The sequence below is a fragment of the Cotesia glomerata genome, linkage group LG7 (assembly GCF_020080835.1).
Source record: "Cotesia glomerata isolate CgM1 linkage group LG7, MPM_Cglom_v2.3, whole genome shotgun sequence".
NCBI lineage: Eukaryota > Metazoa > Arthropoda > Insecta > Hymenoptera > Braconidae > Cotesia > Cotesia glomerata.
Window position 1 is genome coordinate 5310564 of NC_058164.1, and position 15854 is coordinate 5326417.

The window sequence follows — 15854 nt, forward strand, 5'->3', positions numbered from 1 at the left end:
AACTTATTAAATCCCAACAAATTTCACTATTTTACCTTACACTGATAGAAGGATTTATTTGTATTAAAAAATATTTCTTAATAGTTAACAAATCATTTATTAGAGACTACTTTTTAATATTAAAAAAATATTTCTTACTATTTAAAATGATTTGTTTATATTTAATAAATCTGATATTCATTTATTAAATATTAATAAATCTTTTTAAATACTAAGAAATATCAACGACTAAAATATGGTCTCTAATAAATGATTTGTTAAATATTAACAAATATTTTTAACTATAAACAAATCCTTCTATCAGTGTATAAAAATAATTAGTCGTCGTTATCACGAATTATTTATTGGCCGTCTAATGAACTTATCTTTAGTAGACGTCAACAATCTGGAAAAAAAATCAATTAGTGTTCGCTTTAAAAATTGTCAGAATAAAAATTCGAAGGAAAAGAAGGAATTTTTTCTATCAATCTCGACCAATGTTTTTTCTTTCTTACCGACGGGCAATTTTATCGCTTACCGGTAAGTTATCATAAAAAATTTCTTCTTTTACCGACAAAATCAAAGAATGCTTACCTCAAGAGAACCTCGGGCTCTTTTTTACCCTCTTAAGTGATAGAAACCCTCGTAAGTAGTCAGGTCGGTGTTTAGTACGACACCGACTGGAAACTCTGGATTAATATTGGCAATTCCTAATTTTCCGGGGAGGAATAAGCAGCAGACTCTCGTTCCTCGTTGGATAGCGAATTGACCTCTGGAAAAAAGGAAAAACTATGATAGTTGTGAAAATAAATAATTAAATAAATTCCTCTTGAGGTAACTTTGCAGATGAAGCATTTAGAGTGTAAAATAAATTGCGTAGCTCCGAGGAATAAATATGATAATAATAAGAGTATGAAAGTTGGTTAGTTATAAAATAAGCAAATAGTACTCATAAATTATGTGGAGATATGTAATGTATAAAGCCTGGGAAGTTGTATTAAAATAAACAAAATAAATAGTTGGCACTCAAGTTAAAGAGGCTCTTTCTGTTTCTGGTTCTGTGCTATTTTGCTCGCTGGGATGTGGAGTACAGTTCCAGTTAAATATAAAAGAGTGAACGTTGAAGAGCATCGAGGATCGGCGGAGGGCAAAGAGGGTAGAGGGTGAAGGATGGAGGACTAACTGACCGCAAAGCGGCGGGTATTTTTTCATTTTTTTCACCTTTTTCACGTCGCGGATCCTGTTCGTTCGTTAGCTCTTACCAGTGAGTCCATCCAGTTTTCTCGAGTACTACACTATTTTTATTTTAGTTTTGGTCCTTTTTCGCTATACATTTACTTCTATTTAATTTTTATCCCGGGCCGAAATAAGAGTTGGGTTGGTTTTTATTTTGTAATCAAAGGTTAGGTACAATTTTTTAAAAATAAATTATTATTTCAAACTCCGAACTTTTACCTTAAATATAAAAAAAAATTAATTAATTATATCATCATAATTATTTTTCTTACATTTATATTAAAAACATGAAAAATACGATAAAATTTATAAAGAGCATATTTTATAGAAAATTAAATTTTCTACAAAAAATTTCTTCTCATTTTTTTTATATCTCCAATTTTTAATTTAGAATTTTAAAAAATGTATCCAAACAATTTTTAAACACAAAAAAATTAGCTTTAGAAATAATTTTCTTGATTGAAAAATTTTTTTTCTGATTCAAAACAATTTCTTTTATATCAAATTTATCATCAATGCACACTGAGAGGAGGATTTAGTTCTATTTAATAAAATTTAGTAACAGATACTAAATGATTTAGTAACAAACTTTTCATTCCCAAACATTTAGTAATAGGTACTAAATCATTTATCAAAGCCCATTTAGTTCCACCAAATAAATATTTAGTAGTATTTAACAAATGATTTATTGGTACTCAATAAATCGTTTATTGGTATCAAATAAATTAATTTTTTAACTAATTTTAGTGTGTAACCTAACTTTTTAACTTAAAATAAATAAAAATAATTAAAATAAATAATTTTAAGTAAAAATATAAGGTATTATAAAGAAAAGAATCTCATTAAATTATATTTTTTCGTTTGAGACATTTATAAAATTTAAAATTAAACAAGTTTTTAACACATCATAATAGACAAATTAAAAAATGTAAACTAAACTCCACTGAGAAAAGACATAAATAAAAGATATTTATTGGGAGTATGTGTGTTTTTAACGGTTTAATAAATCTCCCAAAATCGAGCTGAATAAAATAATCTAAGTTAGTGAATAGGTTATGTATCACATAAACATTGGAATTAAAGCATAGCCATCTACCGACAATACCTGCCAAAGAAATATTTAGTACCTGTTACTAAATATTATTTGGTGGAACTGAATCTTTATTTCCATGTAATAAGGCTTTGTTCACATAAAGAAATCATTTATCAAGCTGTAACAAATAATATAGATGGGTATAAAATATTTATTTCTCCCAAATAAATGAATAAAAATTTTGTTACTAAATTAGCTTAGTACTTTGTATTAAATCCTTCTATCAGTGCAGTGTTTTGAATTTAATCGCGAGATTATCAATTAAAAAATTGAATTTTTCGCATAAAATTACGAAAACCCCTACTTTAATTTAAAAATTCAAAAAATTCTCAATTAAAAGACGATTCTTATGTGAATAAATTGAATGAATGCCCGAAAATTTACACCATACTTTAAATAATTGTCACGTTCAGCGAAATATATGACGCACTCATTAACTCTTAGGAAGTAGAAGTTCCCAGGTAGGAGTAATAGTAGAGAAAGGTATATAAGTTTTTCTCCCTTATTAGAAGTCAGGGGTCGACATTTAATTACGTAATGTCAGGTGCATGTTGAATTCGAATAAACATGGATTGAGGCTAGTCCACATCTCACATCTCCAGGTTTTCTCCATGCATCGGTATACACTCCAATACTACAATACTTGTTACAGTACATAATAGCACAGTATTTATACGGGCACGTTTTCCGCCAAAGTTAGGACGAATGAGACCCGAAGAAGTGCTCTTGATATGCGCGATATCTGCACCCACACCGATACTCCGTCGTATTCAAGGCATGTAAATTATCAAATGTATTTGTAATTACTACTCCGTATAGTTTCCGAGACAACACACAACTGTGTTGCGCACTCAGAATGTAATATTCCCTTTTACTTCTTGTCTGTAACTCTGCTCACTACTTACTACTCACAAGTACTCATCCTCCCCTTCCGCCCTCAAGTCCCCCTTTGTTACTTCGAGCTCTTGCTACATGAGCCGAGAAACTCCTCTTAGCCCTGATAGCTGCTGCTCGGGCGCTAATTAATTAAAGGATCCCACCAAACAACGCTCAAGATATAACTAGCTAAATTTTTTAGTTTTTTTTTTTAATTTACAAACTTTTTTGGGGTTTGTTTGAGAAAATTTTCTTTTTTTTTTTTTTATTTAAAAATTTTGTTAAAATTAAATTAATTACTTTTGCATCTCAAATAAATTTTTTTATTATTTAGGAGCTCAATTTCTTCAAAAATAATCTTTTATTTATCTGAAACAAAATTTTGTTAAATATCAAAAAATATATTTTTAGGTGCAAATTAACAATAATTTAATTATTGTCAAAAATAAAAAATTTTCTGCATGGAAAAAAGTGAACTGTAATAAATAACAGTCGATTTATAATAAGTAATGATCAACTGCTAAAAATTACCATTTCAAACAGTAAAATCGTGATTTTACTATTCACTTTATAATATTTACCATTTAAACGTTACAATTTACTCTTTATATGGAAGAAAATACTATTTCAAACAGTAATATTCGCAAAGTAAATGTCTAAAATGTTAAAGTATAATAATTAAGAATTCAGATTTTGATATTTATCATTTCGTTCCTAAAAAATGATCTTATGATATGTAAAAAGTATAAAATAAAGTTAGTAAATTTCTAAAACAAGCAACGTTAATATTTACAAAGTAAAATGGTAAATTTTAAACGCAACGCTAAAAATCAAACTGTAATTATTGACTTGCTTGGACTGTTAAAATGTATATTTTAAAAGTATAATTTTTACTGTTTCGAATGTTAAATTCTCCCCGAGTAAAACCCCCTTCTCTTTCATCTGAGTTCCCCTTCTCCTCATAATATCGACTATATATTGAAATGGCAATTTTTACTGTTTGAAACTGTAATTTTTTAAGATGAAAGAGTCGTTATTTACTATAGTGACAGCTACTAATCACTTATTTTGGATATTAAATTATAAATTGTGGCTTTTATACTTTCTACATTAAGTTCTGTAATATTTATATTTTTACCACCTCGATGTCCGCTTTACTGTTTGAAACTATAAAAATTAACCGGAATCCGAGTGAATATTACAGTTTACTTTTTTCCGTGTGAAATATTTAAACAAAAATTGAAAAAATTATTAAAAAAAAAAAAAAAATAAATTATATTAATAATTAATTTACACTTAAAATGATTGTAATAACTGTTAATTTTCCATCAAACTTAATTAAATATAATGAAGCAATTATCAAAAATTTAAAATAATTATACATTGTTAATAAATATTTGAACAATTGGTTTAATATATTCCGGACATGATTATCAATTAGCGATTAATTAACAATAAATAAAAATACCACAAATTAACAATAAGGGGTGAAGAGTGTGGGTATGACATCAATATTGATTTTGAAGTATCGGTATGCAAACTGATGGTGATTTTACCTTGCAATCCATATTAAATTTAGGAGCGATGTAGCCACTATTGTGTCGGTGATATTTTACCGGAAACTGGATCAGAGGACGAGGACGGAAGAGAAGGGAAGGCGAATTGCTAACCAAGGGAGCGAGGGCAGGAAGAATGCAACGTAACGCGGAACGCAAGGAAAGGTTCACGTGCATATGGCCTATACGCATGAGATTGTATTTGCGTTTGGCTGGGCAGTTATGTACTCCAGCGATAATTACATATCGACTGTATACCACTGTACTGCGTATGCCAGCGGTTCCAGGTATTTTTTAGATTGCGGTATAACGAGTCCAGTACTCCGACGGGCGAGTCTAAAGTTAATGAATTACGCGACTGTGAGTAGTCTCCGGCTGGCCTTTTATATTTAATATAAAACTAACGATACTATTCCGCCGACCACTACTCTAATTTTATTTTTTTTTCCCTTTCATATTTATTCTTCCAATTACATTTAATTCATATGTATTTTTTAAATTTAATTAATATCGATCTTCACTTTTGTGGTATTATTTTTATTCATATTCAAGCCCCTATTTTTTGCTATTGCTAACTTTTTTCCTTCAATGCCTTCGATTTATAATGATAATAATACACTATTGTATGAATTGTATGACCTAATTTATAATTTCGAGTGCCGTTTTATTTTTTCTGGCCACTCGAAAATTATATTGTCGATTTTTCTTTATAATTCAATTGGTGGAAACTTTATGAAATTTTTTTATTATATACCATTAGAATTATTCAATTAATTTTAAATTTAATTATTAAAAGATAGCTGATAAATTATTCACTTAATTTTTTTAAGTATCATTTTAATTAATAGATCGATTGATGAGGTTATTTAATTTTTAGTTCCAGAGAATATGACCTGGATTTAATTTATTTATACAATTTTACTACACAGTTATTTTTCAGAATTTAAATAATTAAAGTCAGAATGAATATTAAATATTTTTTATAATTAAGAGTATAGATTCATTGTAAGGGATAATAATAATTATTAATTGAAAAATTTTTTAGATTAAAATACTTAAAAATTTTGAATTGATTGAAATTTTTTTTTTATAAAAAAAATTTTTTTCTTTTAATTACCGCGTTTAAAACTTTCTCTTGAAGTCATTGGCCAATTTGGCTTTAAACTTTGCCAGTGTAGCTTGTTATTAAATCCATTTAATTGCAATATAAAATCTGATCAACTTAACTTTAATAATTCGAAATAATTTCTCGTGAAAACGCCCACCAGAGTGATGTATCACCAAAAAAAACTCATTGTTCAACTTCACCACAGTTGTTATTATCCTGAGTTGTTTTTTCCCATTATTTAAAAAACTTTTTTCCAACAAAACTCGTGCTTTATCATGTTTATTTGCTTATTAAAATTCACTGTAATTAATACCCACCAGACAAAAACATACAATATTTTCTGAATTAATAAATTAATGCCAGTTAACTTTTTCGATGTCAGTTAAATATAGCGCTAAAAAAATTTATCATAGTTCAACTATTTATCTACCACTCAACAATTCCAAAAAAAAAAAAAAAAAATAGCATCAATAAAACCGAAAAATTCCAGTTGAAAAATCCCCATGAAATTATATTTCCTCGCTTCTATTTCGCTTGGACATAAAAAAACGGCGTTATAACACCACACAATAACATACTAGAGCCCAGCCGGTGTTTTTTCTCTTTCATTTGTCACCGACGGACATGTTTTACAAATGTACAAAAGAAATGAATAATAATAACACCGTAACGTTCCTCGGTAGCCACTAAGTCAATTAAAAAATAATTAACTTTTATCAAACATTCTTCATTCTGGTCTATAAGTATTTTTTCATTTTTTGACTTCATTTTTTTTTTATTACGATTCTCCTATTTTTGTAGCAAACTCATGCACTCACCCGTGTAACTCGTGTATGACCAGTCTTCTGTTACGTTAATAATTTATTACCCTCTGTACACGGAGAAGTACTGAATTACCTTCAACCTCAATTATAAATTTTTCCTTCTCGATATTTATTTTTGAAAAATCCACCTCAAACTTTTGATCAAGCTTTCATTGTTTGATCTGACGTCGCATTAAACATTTATTGTTCTACCTTTAGATTATCAAAAATATAACGTCAGTTGTCACTACTTTAATGTAAAATTTATTTTTGTTCAAATGAAGTAACTTTTTAAATAAGATAAAAAAGGAATAATTAACATCCATTATAAATTTGAAGAAGTTGAGCAAATACAATCGTCTGCAATATTCACAATTTATGAGGTACATCAATATATGCTTTATTGTTAAATTGTACAGAAGTACTCGTACAGAAATGTCATATGATATCAGCGGACAGAAATAATTTAAAGTTAACTCATTGCAATTTAATGCAGAAGTGCTGTGCAATATATTATATTATATATTATAATATAATAATATACAATATATAAATTTGATTTAAGCCACTATTGATTTACACTTCGGTAAATCTTCATAAGATTGGTCTACACGTTGTAAAAATAAAAGTGTTTCAGCTTTATCGCACAACGATTTTGTCACTCTTTCATGTGGCCGAGTTTTATGACTTTAGTTATGTGACACTAGTCATAGTCATAATATAATCATAAAGATTTAAAAAAGATATTGTATAACATTAGTATTGCACTTGACATCGCACAATAACAATAACAATAACAAATTTATTGTTTATTATATTTTATCCATACTGCTTTACTACCATATCAAATATTCTATTTTATCGTATTGTAGAGGATGTAATATTGTTACAGGTGTTGTAAGTGTAGATAATAATTGCACGTTGCTTGAGATATTAAATGAAATTATTTTTTGAATTTTAAGATATTATTAGAATTTTTTTGATGAATTAGTACTTAGATAATCTATATTATTAAGAGAACAAGAAAAATTTTGTGTCCAGAATAGTCATATAATAAAATCGGATTTTTTTAGTGAAATTTAGTGTCATTGCAAAAGTTTTGATTTGAATTTGTGCTTTCTAAAGTTTCATATCTTTCTCTTCAATAGTTAATTTATTATGATGAGTATTTAGGCTGCATTCGAAAATGTTCTATTTCTACACGGAAAGAAAATTGAAGGAGTTTTTACTATTTTACTATTGTAATTTTTACTAAATAAAATAGTAACGGTGGACTATACTTCTCATTTAGTAATTTTTACGATCTACTATTGTAAATTTTATCCAACAAATAAGACTAGCAAGAGTCTTAAAAAGTCGGATACTATAGAGCAAATTATACAATATGTGTTTGTGAACTTTACAATTTAACTATTGAAAAAATTCACAGTTGGTTTTTTTAAAAGAAATATTAGGGAGGGAGAGAGATAGAAGGTTGGACTAATTGGTACCTGTACAGTAATCGAAAAAAGAAACCGACATTTTTCTGTTATCTGGGAATCGAACCCAGAACCCCTGTGTTGGCAGAATTACAGGTGGTCAGAGACCTCTCCCCTCTACGCCATATCCGAGCTAAACTTTCAAGACCTTCTTGTAAAATACGATTTAACATTTACATAAACTCGGAGTCTAGTGCTGTCACGGCCATCACTCACACTAATTGAGAAACATTCCAATTCAACTATTGTAAAATTTGCTATAGTTCTATTGGAAAGATACAGAGGCAGCACTGGAAATTTTCATCTCTTACTTTTTACAATAGTAATATCGTAATTTTTCATGAATAAATAGTATTTTTTCTTCTAAAATATTTGACAATTAATAGTAATAAAAGTATAGTCCAGCTTTACAATAGTTGTATCGTAAATTTTCCCAGAAATTTTTTCCCGTGTAGATACATAATTAAGAAATGACCTTGTATCTTGTGAACTATTGACATTTTTAAAGATATAAGCTCACCCCGACATTACATTCATCGAGACCTTTCATTTGAGTACCCAGACCAATTTTTCATATATTTTATATATTTATATATTTCACAAATACCATATATATAAAATATATTATAAATGCCATGTGGGTACTCTAATGAAAGGTCTCGATTAGTGTAACATCGGGATGAACTTATATCTTTAAAAATGTCAATAATTAAGAAATGATCTTGTATCTTGTAAACTATTGACATTTTTAGAGATATAAGCTCACCCCAATGTTACACTCATCAAGACCTTTCATTTGAGTACCCACATGCATTTTGATATATTTTTCATATATATATATATATATATATATATATGAAAAATTGATGTGGGTACTCAAATGGAAGCTCTTGATGAGTATAACATCAGGATGAGCTTATATCTTTAAAAACGTAAATATTTAAGAGAGTACAGTGCAATTTAACAAAAGTCATATAAAGTCATGTGTTTTATTATTTAATAAAACGAAATTTTATTTATTAGTCCATAAGTCACGGCAGTCACATAGTGACTGCAACGTTGCTAGTTTTTATTACTTGGTTTTGCAACAAATTTAAAATTTGGAAAAAAGTAATCAAATTTCAGAAAGATTGTCTGGGTTTTTTTTTTAGTGAAAAGAAATAAATTTGATAAACCTTCGAACAAAGTCGCAGATTGACCGTTATTGAAAAAATGGTGGACTAATGATAACAAAATAAAATTATCAGCCATTGAACCGTCAAGTGTATAGCTCAGATTCAATTACCAATTACTTTGACGAAACATTTCCAGTGGTAGTTTGCGCCTGGGAGCGCTTTACCAATTAACGATGGGATCACATTTCTCACAGCCATTTGGACCATAAATAACAACAATGAATAATAATTTCGGCTCGCCAATAGTCTCTGCTCCGTTTTGTAATATTTAGTACTCGGTATATATCGCTTACAATAATGATAATGACAATAAATAGCCATCTATCTCTCAAATTATACAAAATGTTACAAAGTAATAGATGTGATATGACAAATAATAATTCAACCGATCGAGCTCCCGATACCTGAACGCCGGTGATTTATCTTGTAATTAGATCCCACCTTCGGTAATAAATGTCGGATATTAAAAAAAAAACAATTGATTTATCACGATCATTTCAACGTTTTTATGCGTTTAAACTTCATTTTCGGCTAATTGAGTTGGTATTTTTTATGAAATATTTCCCTCATTTTTATGCTCAGTGCTTTTTATTATCAGGGATTTATTTTTTCGGAATAAAATTTACCCAATAGTACTATTCTATTCTCCATCGATATAATTTTCAGTCGTTTTATAATTATAATTATTCATCTTTAGTAGGTAAATATTCAACCGAGTTTAATTTAATGATATGAATTTTCTTGACAAGCTTAAGGTCAACTTTACGGATTCGTAAAACTAAATATTTAATGGGCAATAATGAGTTTGTTCTGCGAAATTAGTTGTAACTTATTTATAGCCACTAAATATTTAAGTTATATCTAAATGGGATTTAACTTATCACGAATAGGGAAAGGTGAAATTAAATGGGGATGTTGAGAAAATAATAATGGGATTATGGGGCTTTAATCAAACTTAATTACTTTACGAGTTGAATTTTAAGATAACATCCCCATTAAAATATACAATTTTAGTTTATGTGTCGCTTTATTTATTTTTAAATTTCAAAATTATTTTTTTTTTATCCTAAAAAAAATAAATTTCAATATTTGCTTCAAAACAAAATAAAATTACAGAAAACAAACTTGAAATAATATGATGAAAAATCGAGTATTGAAGCCCTAAAATAAATTTTCCATCGAGCAATCTAAGTACAAAAACAAATTTTCCGATCGATCGACCTAAAACCAATACCTCTGCGTATTTTTTAAAAATTAAAACTTTTTATCGGGGAAAAAATAATAACGATATAAAAAATTTATCGAATAGTTGGTCGCGTATTAAAATAAGTGTAGCGTGATATAAATTATTCCGTTTTGTTTTTTTTAATTCTATTTTTTTTCTGGGTAGCCCGGTCGAGCAGTTGCGGGTAGTTTTGTTTGTCGAAAAAAGTTTTCAACTGTATAACAACCATTCTATGGTAATTCCCGGGCATGTAGCTAATGTAAAAGTACATTTCACAGAATCCACTTAAATGTCAACACTCCGGGCATGCAACTTAGATGAGCGCTACATTTATAAACAAATATACACCTATATCTGTATTCGCTTAAGCTACACACCCCTTTATCACTTTTATCTCCGGTGTGTAGCGTTTCAATACTCATACTAATACTAATAATAGTTTCACTTCACTCAGTATGTTTCGTTCTTGTTTCTGGAACCAACGGCCCGAATAAAAAACAAATATAAAATGAGGTTAGTGTTAGTAGATCCAACCCGACACTAGACATCCAGTGTATGCTTATATCAAGTAGTGTTCCCTAAACTTTCCGTAACATCGCGATGATTGGCGTAATAACGGATAATTAGCGAAACAGTGTTGGGTATTCATTTCAGAAAAAGTTTATTATTTCTATAGAAAGTGCTTCGCGTCAAAACTTTGACGAGGAGTCTATCAAAGAACTTGCTGAAGAGTTGATGCCTAATTACCGACTGCCGGTAAATAGAGTTTTCAATGCCGCCACAAGACGGCTGTCTGCAAATCGAAAATGTAATTTAAGACCGAAAAATACTAAAAAATTAACCGCGATTTAATGGAATCATTTATTCATAAGCCAGCTAGTGGGTTCCGGGAATCCAGCTCTAAAACAAAGTCGGGAGTTTGGGCGCCAGTGTGTATCAAAATTCTGGTAATCCAGGAGGTGCTATCCGGCGTGTTGCAGCTGGGTTCGGATCCGAGCCTCGACCCACTCTTTCTAGAGTGCTGCTGGCAGACGAGAAGTTGGCATAAAATACAAACTACTTGCTGGGTCCTCCTTATTCTACTCCGGGTGGAGGGTGAGGCGGAACAAGCGCAAGGATGATAGCGCGAGGCATCATACTATGATTTACTTCTCAAAGTCTCGAAACCACAATCTGTAAAGCTTAGTAAATCCACGTGAACTGACACCATGAACAGATATCTCGCTTAGTTGTGGGTGATATTAAAACTCATCCGTTTCTGTCGTTACTCCACTGTCATATCATTTTTCTGCAAGCTAAATCCAAATTTCATCATCTTCTATGAACAAAGTCTTTACTTATTACTCCCTTTCGAAGATAAATATATACTGAGTGATATTAAACTGGATATTAAATTTTTTTATCACTTTCTTTTTTTTTTTTTGCTGACAACTGCTCTGTTTTATTATAAAAAAATTTCATAAATATTGATGTTGAATATCTAGGGCTGAAAATTATGGAAATATTTTCTGATATGACCAACTTTTATTTTCGGACTGAAAATATTTATTTATTTTAAAATAAATAAAAAATCAATGACAGTTTCTTGAGAATAATCCTAAAAAAAGAAATAAATGTCTTTTTATGTAGAAAAAAGTAAAAAATTCGTAACAAAACCGAGTAAATTTATGACAAACTGATGGACAACTAACCACAACACAGCCTTGGAAAAAGATCTTAATGATTTTATATTATCCGGATTATTGTATTTTCAACAGGCATTTATCAATGTCGTGAGTGATCCCAGGGTTTTCGGTGCCCGATAACGAAAATAAATAGACTTGTCGGCGTAGAAAAGTCACACACTGAGGGCCATATCAAAAAATAACCAAAGATTTCCTCTTTTCTTTTCTTTTCCTTTCTTTATCCTCCTGTACCCTATTCCCTCGGCAACTTTATTTCGCCACAACCACAAGTTATACACTTTATATCTCAGAGAGGTCAAACCTGTCCTGTCGTAAAGAGTACGCACCCTAGTAACTACAGTTACCTAACTCTGTTCAGTGGAGTCCTCTAGCGGAACGGAAGACCCAGATACCGGTGAATACACATTTACTTTTTGTTTTTTAGGTTTAGGTTATACACCCCATTCCGTCAGTCTCTTTTCTGACCCACCTGTCTCCGCGCGCGTCCCACCGAGCTTGAAACTCCCATCACGTATTTTGATTATGACGTCACGCATGGATAGCACCAAATATGAAGCCGGAAATAGGAAAAAGGACGGGTGTATTTTAGCTAGCAATATTTACTTTTCTTTGTTTTTTATTCATGAATTGTAACTTGTAGGGTTCATTTGACATCGCGATAAATTTTCACCGTCTCATTAGTTCGCGGTCTTAAAAATAGCCAATTGACCGGGGTTGAAGCTCGCAAAGTTCCACCAGCCGAGTAAGAGCCTGTGAACAAGGACGAGGACGAGGACTAAATTAGAGACCTGAGCACAAACCACACAAGTGCCGCAGCTCAAGTCAAAGCCCTATGGACGTTTGTCCTAGGACACAGGGGATATGATCACAACGGCTACGAGGGTGTAACACTACCCGTTGAAACTGTAAACATAAGCGCTCACATGCCCCCTTGCCGAGGGTATCTGCTTCGTCTCGGTTATTTACATCTTCGACACTATTTGTCTCTGTTTCCCTTTCTGTATGTAGCTCGCTGACATGTCCAGCTTCGTCAATAATTACACAGGATAAAAAGATACTTTGATTCAAAAACAATACACAGAAAAAAAAATGTTCTTGAATCAAGTATATATTTTTGAAGAGCTCAATATTCTTGGTTTGAGTAGAAAAATTCTTGATTTAAGAAAACTTTTTTTGATCTAAGGAAATTTTACTTAATTCAAGAATTTTTCGTCTTATTCAAAACAATTACCCTCTTCAAAATTATATTCTTGGTTTAAGAATTTTTCTCTTGAATCAAGTTAATTTTTTTTCAGTGTATTGTTGCCAGTTAAAAATTTATCGAAAAATGACGAATATCCTAATTCAATAAAATGTTCTTTTGAAAATTGAATAGTATAGGTCAAAAGGTTCAGATATTCACTTTAAAAATTTCAGATTTAAGCCATACGCGGTTACTGTGTTGGCTAAGTGCTTTAGCTCTTTTTTAATAGCACGGTGCGATCAGGGTTCGAGTCTGGTCTTGGGTATAATTTTTTTTTTTTTTTTTTTTTTTTTTAAATTAAGTATTTACTTATTGAGTTTAGAAAATAATTATTTAATTTGAGAAGTTCTGTACATTTAATTAAAAATATTCTTTGGCCTATTTTAAAAAAGAAATTGTTTTTAATTGAACAAAGTCACTTTCTTAATTCAAATTTTTTGATACTATCAATGGAAAAAATTTTTTTAAATAAAAAAAAAGCTTTTTTGGTCTAAGAATAAATTTTTGAAAACTAAAATTATTCATATCAACAGGTAAATATTTTATCCGTCTGATAAACTTTTAAATCAGACATAGAATTAAGAAATTAAATTCAGACAAACTTTTGGTCAACTTTATTGTTATTAATAAGTAATAATACAGATTTATTTATTATTCTGAAAGTATCGGTTATTGAGGACAATTTTATCGGACAGACAGTGTGACACCATTTGGAGAGTAGTATTATTAATACATTACATAGACGGATAAATATTTCATTTTTTGTAATATTTGATGATTGAAATTCAATACTCGAGTTTTGATAAAATATTTCCCCCGAAATCGAAATAAAATTTTGATCGATTTACAGATTAGGCTAATAAAGCCGTTTGAAAAACACATTAAGGGGATCTTGAAGATCCTGATAGACTTTAAAGTCAAAGCTTTTAAATATTTCATGTAAAAATTTAATTGAATTTTAAATTTCAGTAAATTTACCGACTTTTCAATGGTTTATTGTAAATTTTAAAAATATTAAAAGTTGAATTGAATTTTTCTCATCAATGTTAGCGCAAACAAAACAACTGTCAGAAAATATCCATTACATTTCATGAATTCCAATCGACGTAGCTGATATTCCTCGCGAAACTTTTGACTGTACAAAGAACCCTCCTAATATTTCATCATTAAAAAAGATTGATCGCCCCTTTCGGCTCAAATAATTGATACCAGATAATAATAAAATAACCAACTGATGGTTATAATCCTCCTTATAAATAAATCCTTAAAATCCCGCCGCTAATTGACATCGCCAGCCGTACGTTAATTACTTAGACATTTTATTGAAGAATTTACGGACCGCCGAGACTGAATTATTTAAATATTTTAGTGACCCCGACGTCAGCCGGTTATTTTCGTCCTTAATAATCGAAATCCAAGTAATTAAATATATAAATAAAATCGGAGAAAAAATATAAAATCAGAGCCAGAGTTTTCCGTCATTTTCCGTCATTTTTCATGCTACACGGAGAAAAAAATTTAGCTATAGGAACTCTATAGTAGTTAGTTAGTTGTAAAAAGTTCTAGTAGGTTAACGTATTCTTATGGTAACTATACCGTTTGGCTCCTATAACTCTATGTCGTTGAGCTCTGAGAGCTAAACGTTATTTACCTCTCACAACTATACAGAATCGTTCTGAGACTATAACAAATTTTAACAAATCTATAATGCGCGATTTCATATTGATAATTTAATAAATAAATGCAGCAGAACGAGTTTATATTGCCAATAATAATTGTTTATGATAAATAAGAATAGTATTATAATATAAATAAAATAATAATAGAACTTATATTACACAGAAAAATTATCACAATCACAATATATTAAACTAATAAATTAAATTAACAGTCACTGCAAATGAACCTTGAAAAACCATAAAATATAAAACCATTTTAACGAAATTCAATTTGACAAAAAAAATACCTATTTCCTTAAATAAATAAACTGGAAACTTAATTGTCCTCATATATTTTTAACAATATGGATAAGTAACAAAATAATTATGTTTGCCATTTTGGAAGGTTATGAAATATGTCAGCGCACTCCACTACTGCGCAACGTAAAGCTGTCCCAAATATACCGTTGGTCTCTCAAAACTATCCCGTTGAGCTCTGCACGGAAAAAAGTAAACTGTAATAAATGACAGTCGATTTATAATAAGTAATGATCAACTACTAAAAATTACTATTTCAATCAGTAAAATCGTGATTTTACTATTCACTTAATAATATTTACCATTTAAACGTTACAATTTACTCTTTACATTTATAATAATTAAGAATTCAGACTTTGATATTTATCATTTCGTACCTAAAAAATGGTCTTATGATATGTAAAAAGTATAAAATAAAGTT

The 15854-nt window shown here is 29.7% G+C and overlaps 1 long non-coding RNA gene across 3 annotated transcripts in view; it reads right to left on the reverse strand.

The window, feature by feature from the left end:
* Nucleotides 1-244: 244 nt before the first annotated feature.
* Nucleotides 245-15854, reverse strand: part of LOC123268865 — a 172187-nt gene continuing 156577 nt past the window's right edge. For all 3 annotated transcript variants that reach the window (XR_006510313.1, XR_006510312.1, XR_006510311.1), the window contains 2 exons: nt 574-751; nt 245-385 (listed from right to left, as the gene is read on the reverse strand). This is a non-coding gene — a long non-coding RNA (uncharacterized LOC123268865). The remainder of the gene's footprint in view (nt 386-573; nt 752-15854) is intronic.